Here is a 9,469-nt window from a genome sequence, read left to right as displayed (position 1 = left end):
TTTTCTGAGTTGTAAATATTTGTATATATTGGTTGTCTCTTTAATGATTTATATTCTTTTTGGTAGTTATTTGGGATTTTCACGTTGTACAATAAATCACATTTGTTGGCAACCAGTGTCTCTGCATTGTCTCTTGCTGCCTCCATCAGTTTCACAGGTTTACCACAAAAATTTTGAATGTTACTCCTTTTACCCCTAGACCATTTTAAGAGGATCGTAACAGTTGGATTACTGTCTTTGATACATGCATCAGTTTTGATGGTTTGGTTCAGTGCTTTTTTATGCTGGAAAACAGATGTATTCAGAGGTAAAGTCAGGCTTTGCTTTGACTGTGAGGTTCATGCAGAAGAACAGGAAGAAGCCCTTTATCTATGAACTAAACGCACTGAACAAATGGCCACTCTCACCTATTTGTTCACCCATGCAGATCAAAGCACTTTTCTGCAGAATCAGACCACAGGTTTCAGTTTGACTTGATGTTGTGCTGCCTTTGTCACACCTCAATACGACTGGCAATAGAATCTTTTAACTTTAGTTTTTTTTTCCATGTACACAATTTAAATATGGATATTCATCTGAATTATAAAATAGGTTAGATCTATTTTACCATGTAACTAAAGGAGATTGACACAATATTCCACAATTCAGCTTTTGCAAACTTAATATAGTCAGATATCTATACCTTTCAAACATTATCAATGTTAAAAATAAAAAAAATGCATGTTGATGTCAAATATTAATAATGGTTAAAGTCTTTGTAAGAACCAGAAGAGCATTTATATGTAACTATATATAACACCTTTTAAGAGAGCATGTGTGTGAACTAGGAGGGTCAAACTCTGTCGTGGGAGGATTCACACCAGACTGCGTGTTTTCAGCTAATAGTCTTATGGAACTGTTGAAGAAAATGTTTCACATGTTTGTTTTGTTCTGTTTGCGCTGGTGGCTCTTGATTGGTAAGTTTTAAAAACGTTTTAATGGCTTTATGGCATTTTTATCTCATATCTGTTTCAGAACATATAGCAAACTGCTCCTACTGTTTAGATTAGACCGTTAACATTAGCTGTTATCTCAGATCAGATCAAACTGGGATATTAATGTAAGATTTACTTTGGATTCAGGTCTGTCAGGCAATATATATTTACTAATTAAAACTACAGGACTTGTAAACCATTAGGGGCCTTAATCTACATAAAACCTCCTTCTGTTTGATATTCAGGTGCATTTGCTGTTGATATGAAGTCAGTGATGGAGGGAGAATCTGTCCTTTTACACTCGATTGTTACTGAAATACATGAAGACGATGACATGCTGTGGACATTTGGAAAGGAAGACTCTCTCATAGCTAAAATCAATAGAGAAAAACAAATCTTCTCTATATTTGATGTTCCTGATGGGAGATTCAGAGACAGACTGAAGCTAGATGATACAACTGGATCTCTGACCATTACAAACATCACAACTCAACATGCTGGACTTTATCAACTAGATGTATTTGGAGCTGAACATTCATCAAAAGTATTCAGTGTTTCTGTCTATGGTGAGTATAGAGATTATTTGTTCAAATATTTATGTTTAATATATATTCACATATTCACACATATTCACAAGTTAAGTTCAATCCAGAGGTGGAGAGTCCAGGGGTCAGAAAGTAAAAGTCCTGCCACATTTTTGCTCCACCCATGAACTCAGCAGCTGATTTCACCAGAGGAGGAAACAAGTCATTCCTTCCAGGTCACAAACTAGTCTCAACTCAAATCCCAAGTCCTCAAAGAGTTAAAGTCAATGAGATAATTAAGAGACTAATTAAATGATGATTGTGCATTGGTGATGAACACCTGCTGTTATTGGGCGTTACAGAGGATCAGATGCTGATGTTTTATTGGTTAAAATTATGCCACCATCATGGAGATCAGTGTTTGCTTTAGTTGGGCTCTTGACCCTTTTAATAATTCAAAGTAATTTGCTTTTAAACACTTGCGGTTGTGTTACGTAGATAACATTAACACATTGCTGAATTAAAAGCTTGAAGTAGAAAATTTAATTGCCCTTTTTTCATCTAAAACATTTTAATTAACTTCATGAAGGTGTCTCTCTTTGGTTTGTTAAATTATGTTCAGCAATTACTGAACTACAAAAAAAGTCCTATTAAACAAATATTATTGTAATGCTTAAATATTGGGGGAAAAAATTGTACAGGCTCGGGATTTTAGACATGAGCACTTATCATATGATCCTCAACAGTGGTTACAATAATTATTCATGCTACAGTGCATAATCAGAGTTTTTACAGAGTTTTATGGTGTTACCCAGCATGCACTTCAGCTTGAAGCGTTTTGTTGATTGTCACCATTGTTGAGATTCATATGCTGGGTCATCATGTCTGTGCGTCTTATTAGGAAAAGATTTTGAAAAATGTATATTTATTACATACATTAGGAAATGTATTCATTATAGTGATTATACCAACGGTTCCACAAGGTAGGTTATTTAAAAACTGAACATTTGTTAATAATAAATACATAAAATTGTTTTGGAAATAAACAGGCTGATGCCTAATAATTACTTCATCATGTAAAACCGGCTAGTAACGGTTTTCTGCACAGCACTGATCGCACTGTTTTATAACAGCACATGTACTTTTACAGAGAAATATCTAACAAAAGAAACCAAAGGTCAAGAGCCCAACTGAAGCAAACACTGATCTCCATGATGGTGGCATAATTTTAACCAATAAAACATCAGCATCTGATCCTCTGTAACGCCCAATAACAGCAGGTGTTCATCACCAATGCACAATCATCATTTAATTAGTCTCTTAATTATCTCATTGACTTTAACTCTTTGAGGACTTGGGATTTGAGTTGAGACTAGTTTGTGACTTGGAAGGAATGACTTGTTTCCTCCTCTGGTGAAATCAGCTGCTGAGTTCATGGGTGGAGCAAAAATGTGGCAGGACTTTTACTTTCTGACCCCTGGACTCTCCACCTCTGGTTCAATCCAATGCATTTATGGCATAAGGCTGATTACCATAAAAATAATGATCACTCTTATATTATTTGTGTCACTGTACTCCTGAAACGATTAGTATTTTATTGTTTGCAGATGAGCCACTTTCACTGACTTTGTGAGTCTCATTGTTTCTCACAGATTTGTGCATTTCTGCTGTAAATACATTGTGGCTCTGTTTATTCTATTGTGTCCGCCAGCTCATCTCCCTGTTCCTGTCATCAGCAGTAACTCTTCAACCTGTTCTTCATCTTCATCACAGCAGAATTGTTCATTGGTGTGTTCAGTGGTGAATGTGGATCATGTGACTCTCTCCTGGTACAAAGGAAACAGTTTATTGTCCAGCATCAGTGTGTCTGATCTCAGCATCAGTCTCTCTCTACCTCTGGAGGTGGAATATCAGGAGAAAAACAGCTACAGCTGTGTGATCAACAATCCCATCACAAACCAGACCACACATCTCAACATTAGTCAACTCTGTTGGACATGTTATGTTAGTGCTGATGTTAGAGGTATGTCAGTGTAGCTATGTAAAGGTTAATTTATAGATCTATTATTGTGTTTTGTAGACAGGACAGACAAGTTCTATCACACTTGAAGGAACACTCCGCTATTTTTTAAAAAAATAGGCTAATTTTTCAACTGTCCTAGAGTTGAGTATTTCCGTTTTCAAATCCATTCAGCCAGTCTCTGGTTCTGGCGGTAGCACTATTAGCTTAGCTTAGCATAGATCATTGACCAATCTGATTAGACCGTTAGCATCTCGGTAAAAAATGACCAAATATTTTTCCTATTTAAAACTGGACTCTTCTGTAGTTAATAATACTGACGTAAAATTAGTATTTTGGCACCAAGTATCTTTGTTTTCAGGCAGAGCGTTAAAGATTTTTCGCGGAAATCCTTTAGAATTCAACCAATCTGATGAAGACTTCGACAGTCCTGAAGTGTTTCTACTTTGTGTCCCATATGGATTAAAAGTTTAGCCAACAGCCCAGCTAGTAACTTCTAACATGACCTAAACTCTTTGGTGATATTTGAGCGTGATGCTAACCGTTTAATCAGATTCAATCATCTATGCTAAGTTAAGCTAAAAGTGCTAACGCCAGACCCGGATATCGGCTGAATGGATCCGAAAATGGTAAAACTCAACTGTTTAACTCTAGGGAAGTTGGTAAATGTGCCTATTTTCAAAAAAGTGGAGTGTCCATTTAACAGCTATTTTTGTTAATTACAGATCAGAGTCTGCCTTCATTGAACATGATGCTGATTTCTGCTGCCGCAGCTGCTGGATCTCTGTTGATTGTAGCTGCTGCCGTGACTTACCTCATCTGCAAGAAATGTAAAAAAACAGGTGAGGAATTCAGTTAAATGACATCAATGAATGACAAATATTAATTCATGCATTTCAATAAGATATGCAGATTACTTATACAAGATTGCAAGCTTTGTTGTTTCAAATTGTTTGTATTATTGTTAATGCAGTCCAGACACAGGAAGAAGACAGAACTGATTCAGCCTTGTGTAAAACAAAATCACAAAAAGCGGTAAGATCATTTGTGATTGTGTTGCAGAAAGACATGTTGCAGTCAGTTATGCTGATTTACGTTTTGTGTGTAATGTGCATCATGTAGTCAGTGAACAGACAAGTGAAATAGAATTGCCCTCAAAGGATCCCTACTAGATAGTTTTTAAGCTTGTTTTTCATTTACATTAAAGGATTAGCTCTCCTCAAAATAATAATTGACAGAAAGGGTATTACCACAATCAAGGTCCAGAAAGGTAACAAGAATATCGACAAAACAGTCCATGTGACATCAGTGGATAAACTGTAATTTTATGAAGCTACGAGAATACTTTGCTGTTGCACAAAAACACTAAAATAACTTTCAAACAACTTTATTCAACAATTCTTCTCCTTCGCATCATCCTAACACCACCTAGTACCACCATGCATACATCAGCAGCACCACACACATTTTTTGTTCATGTGCAGATAAAAGCACATGCGTGTGTGGTGATACTCTCAAAAATGGTGCTAGGGTGACGCTGAGTTTTTTTTGTGCACAGAAGGTATTTTTGTAGCATCATAAAATGTTTTGTTGATGTTCATGGTATCTTTCTGGACCCTGAACACAATAGGACACTTGGTGTCTATGGAGGGACAGAGAGCTCTCGGATTTCATCTAAAATATCATAATTTGCGTTTCAAAGACAAACAAAGGTCTCATGGGATTGGAATGACATAAGGGTGAGTAATTAATGAAAGAATTTTCATTTTTGGATGAACTATCTCTTTACGTGTTTTGTGCTGTTTGCAGTGTAAATATTCACATACCGTATTTCCATTTTGCATGGATAGTTTTAGTTTTGCAGACCTAATGAAGTTAAGTAGCATAAATCAGCACAGAAAAGCATTACACTTTTCTCAATCATCATTCTATTTATGATGTACTTTGCTATTTCTGAGACATACGACAAATGTATTTGCTACTGTTGATTTGTTGCGTTTAGTGTAGACACACTGTCCATTCATATTCCGTGTATATCTATTTATGCAGTCTAATATATAAAGTTGAGGTCAAAAGTTTACATACAGAATTTTGACCTCAGAATTTGCAATATGTCAATTATTTTACCATAAGAAAAGAGCAGAAGTAAAGTTTGATGAGACTAAGTGGTGTTTCTTCTCATGGTGGTTAAGTAGCAGCAGGCTTGCAGGCCAAAGCACGCTGGAACTGCGCTCAAAGAACACTAAAAGTCATGAATATGATACATTTGACAAATGATTGGTGGTCAGAAACATTTCAGGCAAGAAGATTAGTATATATTACCCACATAGCAACATTTTGTCGGCCCAGATCCGGCCCACATCTGGCACCCGTGGAAAGATGATCTGGCCCACATGCAGCGTGGAATGATGGCACTTGGGCGGACCGCTCCTGTTTGCCAGAATTGAGCCACAAGCAGACCATAGCAATGCCACATGTCAGCCAAGAGTAAAGAAATTAAACAGAACTGGACCTTATCTGAGCCACAAAATCTGTGTATATTAAATATGAAGTAATTTCAGCCTTAATAAGCCTGTAACAAGCAGAATCCCTGAAGGAAAGAAGAGAACAGAAAAAGAGATGAGCAGAAACACAAGAACTACAACTGACTTCAGCCACAACCTTAGATGAAATCAAATGAGGATAAAAGAAGACATTAAATCTCTGGAGATCTCACCAGAGGAGGATTAAACAACTCCACAAACAGCTTTACCAGCTTCACTTATTACTAACCAGACTGACTTTATTTCTGTTAGACATCTAAAAAAGTTTTTAATGAGAATTAACAGAGGTTTAACTCTAATGTGTGTCACCATAACAGTGATTAGTGTTTCCATTAGTTTGGCTCTTAACTCTTATTCTATTGTTTATCTTTTTTGGCTGCTGTGAGAGTGTGTTTGTTAAACACATTTGTGGTATCAAAGCAAGCTAACTGAGGTCAGATGATGGTGGTTATCTGTTGATGGTTTTATATTCCTCATGAAAGAGGCTGATTTGCTTTTTTTATCTAACAGTTGTTTCATACATCATAAACCACGTGTTTCTGCCACATGAGAGCCAGCAATATTACAACAATCAGTTAGAAGATTTTAACAAACATGAAAAAGTCAATCTATGATGACACACACAGACATCAACAATCAGCACATGAATCTCAACAATGGTGAGAATCAAATGTACCTTGCTGCAATGCATGCTGGGTACTAGCATAGTACAAAACCCCAGCATGCATTGCAACATGAATAAATTATGCAGCTGAATTGTCCTATTATTTTGTTTAATTCAAAACATTTGCTTATATTTTTTGCTTTTGTTTTCGTTTGTGACTTAGTAGCTTTTCAGTGAAGTTCTGAATTGATCAGTTTATCTAAATATTTTTGATTGTCACCATTATTGAGATTCATGTGCTGATTGTTTATATCTGTGTGTGTCAGCTTAGGTTAAGTTTTTTAAGCTCATGTTTGTTAAAAGATTTTAACTGCTTGTTACAAAACTGCTGGATCTCATGTGGCAGAAACACAGGGTTTGTAATATGAATGGATCATTGGAACAACATAATTGCTAGACTAAAAAAAAACTTTAGTAAACCAGTGTACTTCATGATGATTATGACACCACAACAGATAACAGCCATCACTTGATATCAAGCTACTCTAGCATTGTTTGAAGCTGCAAATGTGTTTAACAAACACACCGTCACAGCAGCCAAAAAATGACAAAATATACAATAAGAGTTAAGAGCCCAACTAATGGAAACACTAATCACTGTTATGGTGAAACACATTAGAGTTAAACCTCTGTTAATTCTCAATAAAAAAATATTTTTAGATGTCTAACAGAAATAAAGTCAGTCTGGTTAGTAATAAGTGAAGCTGGTAATGCAGTTTGTGGAGTTGATTAATCCTCCTCTGGTGACATCTCCAGAGATGTAATGTCTTCTTTTATCTTCAGTTGATTTCATCTAAGGTTGTGGCTGAGGTCAGTTGTAGTTCTTGTGTTTCTGCTCATCTCTTTTTCTGTTCTCTACTCTCCTTCAGTGATTCTGCTTGTTAACAGGCTTATTAAGACTGGAATTACTTCATATTTAATATATACACATATTTTGTGGCTCAGATAAGGTCCAGTTCTGTTTAATTTCTTTACTCTTGGCTGACATGTGGCATTGCTATGGCCTGCTTGTGGCTCAAATCTGGCAAACAGGAGCGGTCCGCCCAAGTGCCATCATTCCACGCTGCATGTGGGCCAGATCATCTTTCCACAGGTGCCAGATGTGGGCCAGATCTGGGCCGACAAAATGTTGCTATGTGGGTATTACATACTAATCTTCTTGCCCCCACAGGCAGATTAATATCTGTTTATTAAACATTATTTTTTATAGTATCATGAGATCATGATCAGCTTTTTAGCGTTTATTTTACATTATAATAATAATAATAATAATTCCTTACATTTATATAGCGCTTTTCTAGGCACTCAAGGCGCTTTACATAGACAGGGGCTATCTTCTCATCCACCACCAGTGTGCAGCATCCACCTGGATGATGCGACGGCAGCCATATTGTGCCAGAACGCCCACCACACACTACCTTACTGGTGGAGAGGAGACGGAGACATTAATCACCAATAGGATAAGACACAGCCACCTGTGTTTTATAGCCTAAAATAAAAGCTAGGTAAAAAGCAATACAAAACAAACAATGTACCGGTTATGTTGTCATTTCTTTTCTAACTGAATGTAATGTTATAATAGGCCTAATCATTACAACAAAATAAGTCTTAATGTTAAGAAAGAATAGTACACAAACATTTCCAAAACTGTAAAAGGTTATTTAAAAAATAAGGCATTCATGAATTATTTTATGACAAACATTTTTTACTGTCTCAAGTGCACTCATTGTTTAAGCCTATAAATTAAAATAATAATAATAAAATAACTATTATTTTTTATCATTATTATATATTATTATACCTACAGTTTATGCATAAGGAACTTTTATCCAAAACAACTTAAAAAAGAAGAACAAATTACTCCAGAGTCAGTCACAAAGCCAGGTTTATTTTATAATAATAATCAAGTGCTTAGATTATCACAAATTAAACAAGATTTTGATGCACATCTTCTTATTCAATCGTTGTATTCCACCTCTTACTACACTTGAAAGAGAATCACTAAAGACACTTTGCTGTAAACCTATTCCACATAATAATATTCATTAAAACTTTATGTTAACACGTAGGAGTTTGCTGCATGAATCTGTGAGTACAGTTTATAAATCAGAGGGAACGGATAGCGAAAGCGTGTGCACAGATAATGAATTTGTGGGTACAGATTCTAAAACAGAGGGTATGGTTTACAAAATCTGAGTGCATGGATTGTAAATTCATGGGGACGGTTTGTTAATCCGTGGGCACGATTTGTTAAACCGAGGGAACAGTTTATGAATTCGTGAGTATGGTTTATGAACTAACAGGACGGATTGCAAAACCGTTGCCACGGAATGATTTTTTTTCTTACGGGTGACGTGCGGGGCTCCGTACATTCGAACCAGAAAGACACAGCTCACATTTGACTGATGGGGCGGTCACACTGCACTTTTCGTTCCATTGACTTCCATTCATACGCATGTGAATGCGTCAGACCGGAAACGCAAGCTCATGCAAAAAATTTTGCATTTCGCTGTGTTCCAAAGTTCAAGTTTGGTGAACTCTGACCTGCGAATTCGCATCACGTGAAGCGTTGGGACAAGTAGAAGATCGATACGTCACTGCGTGACCTCTCTGTAACGTTACAGAAATTCAAAAATAAAGGAAGCGCTATATAACTTTAGCTGTAGCGCAGCGTCCTATTTTATATAGTACATATTTAAAAGATTATAAAAAGAAAAAAAAAAAGCTGCATGGTTAGTGTCAGT

The 9,469-nt window shown here is 36.3% G+C and overlaps 1 long non-coding RNA gene across 1 annotated transcript; it reads left to right on the top strand.

Annotated features, from left to right (window-relative positions):
* The first annotated feature begins 3,443 nt into the window (after positions 1–3,443).
* LOC113093409 (uncharacterized) lies at positions 3,444–4,612 on the top strand. Its single transcript, XR_003287737.1, has 3 exons — positions 3,444–3,521; positions 4,244–4,360; positions 4,492–4,612. It is a non-coding gene; the product is annotated as an uncharacterized LOC113093409 (long non-coding RNA).
* The last annotated feature ends 4,857 nt before the right edge of the window (positions 4,613–9,469 follow it).

Source organism: Carassius auratus, unplaced genomic scaffold (genome assembly GCF_003368295.1).
Source record: "Carassius auratus strain Wakin unplaced genomic scaffold, ASM336829v1 scaf_tig00215021, whole genome shotgun sequence".
Lineage (NCBI taxonomy): Eukaryota > Metazoa > Chordata > Actinopteri > Cypriniformes > Cyprinidae > Carassius > Carassius auratus.
This window is presented reverse-complemented; position numbering and strand designations above follow the sequence as displayed.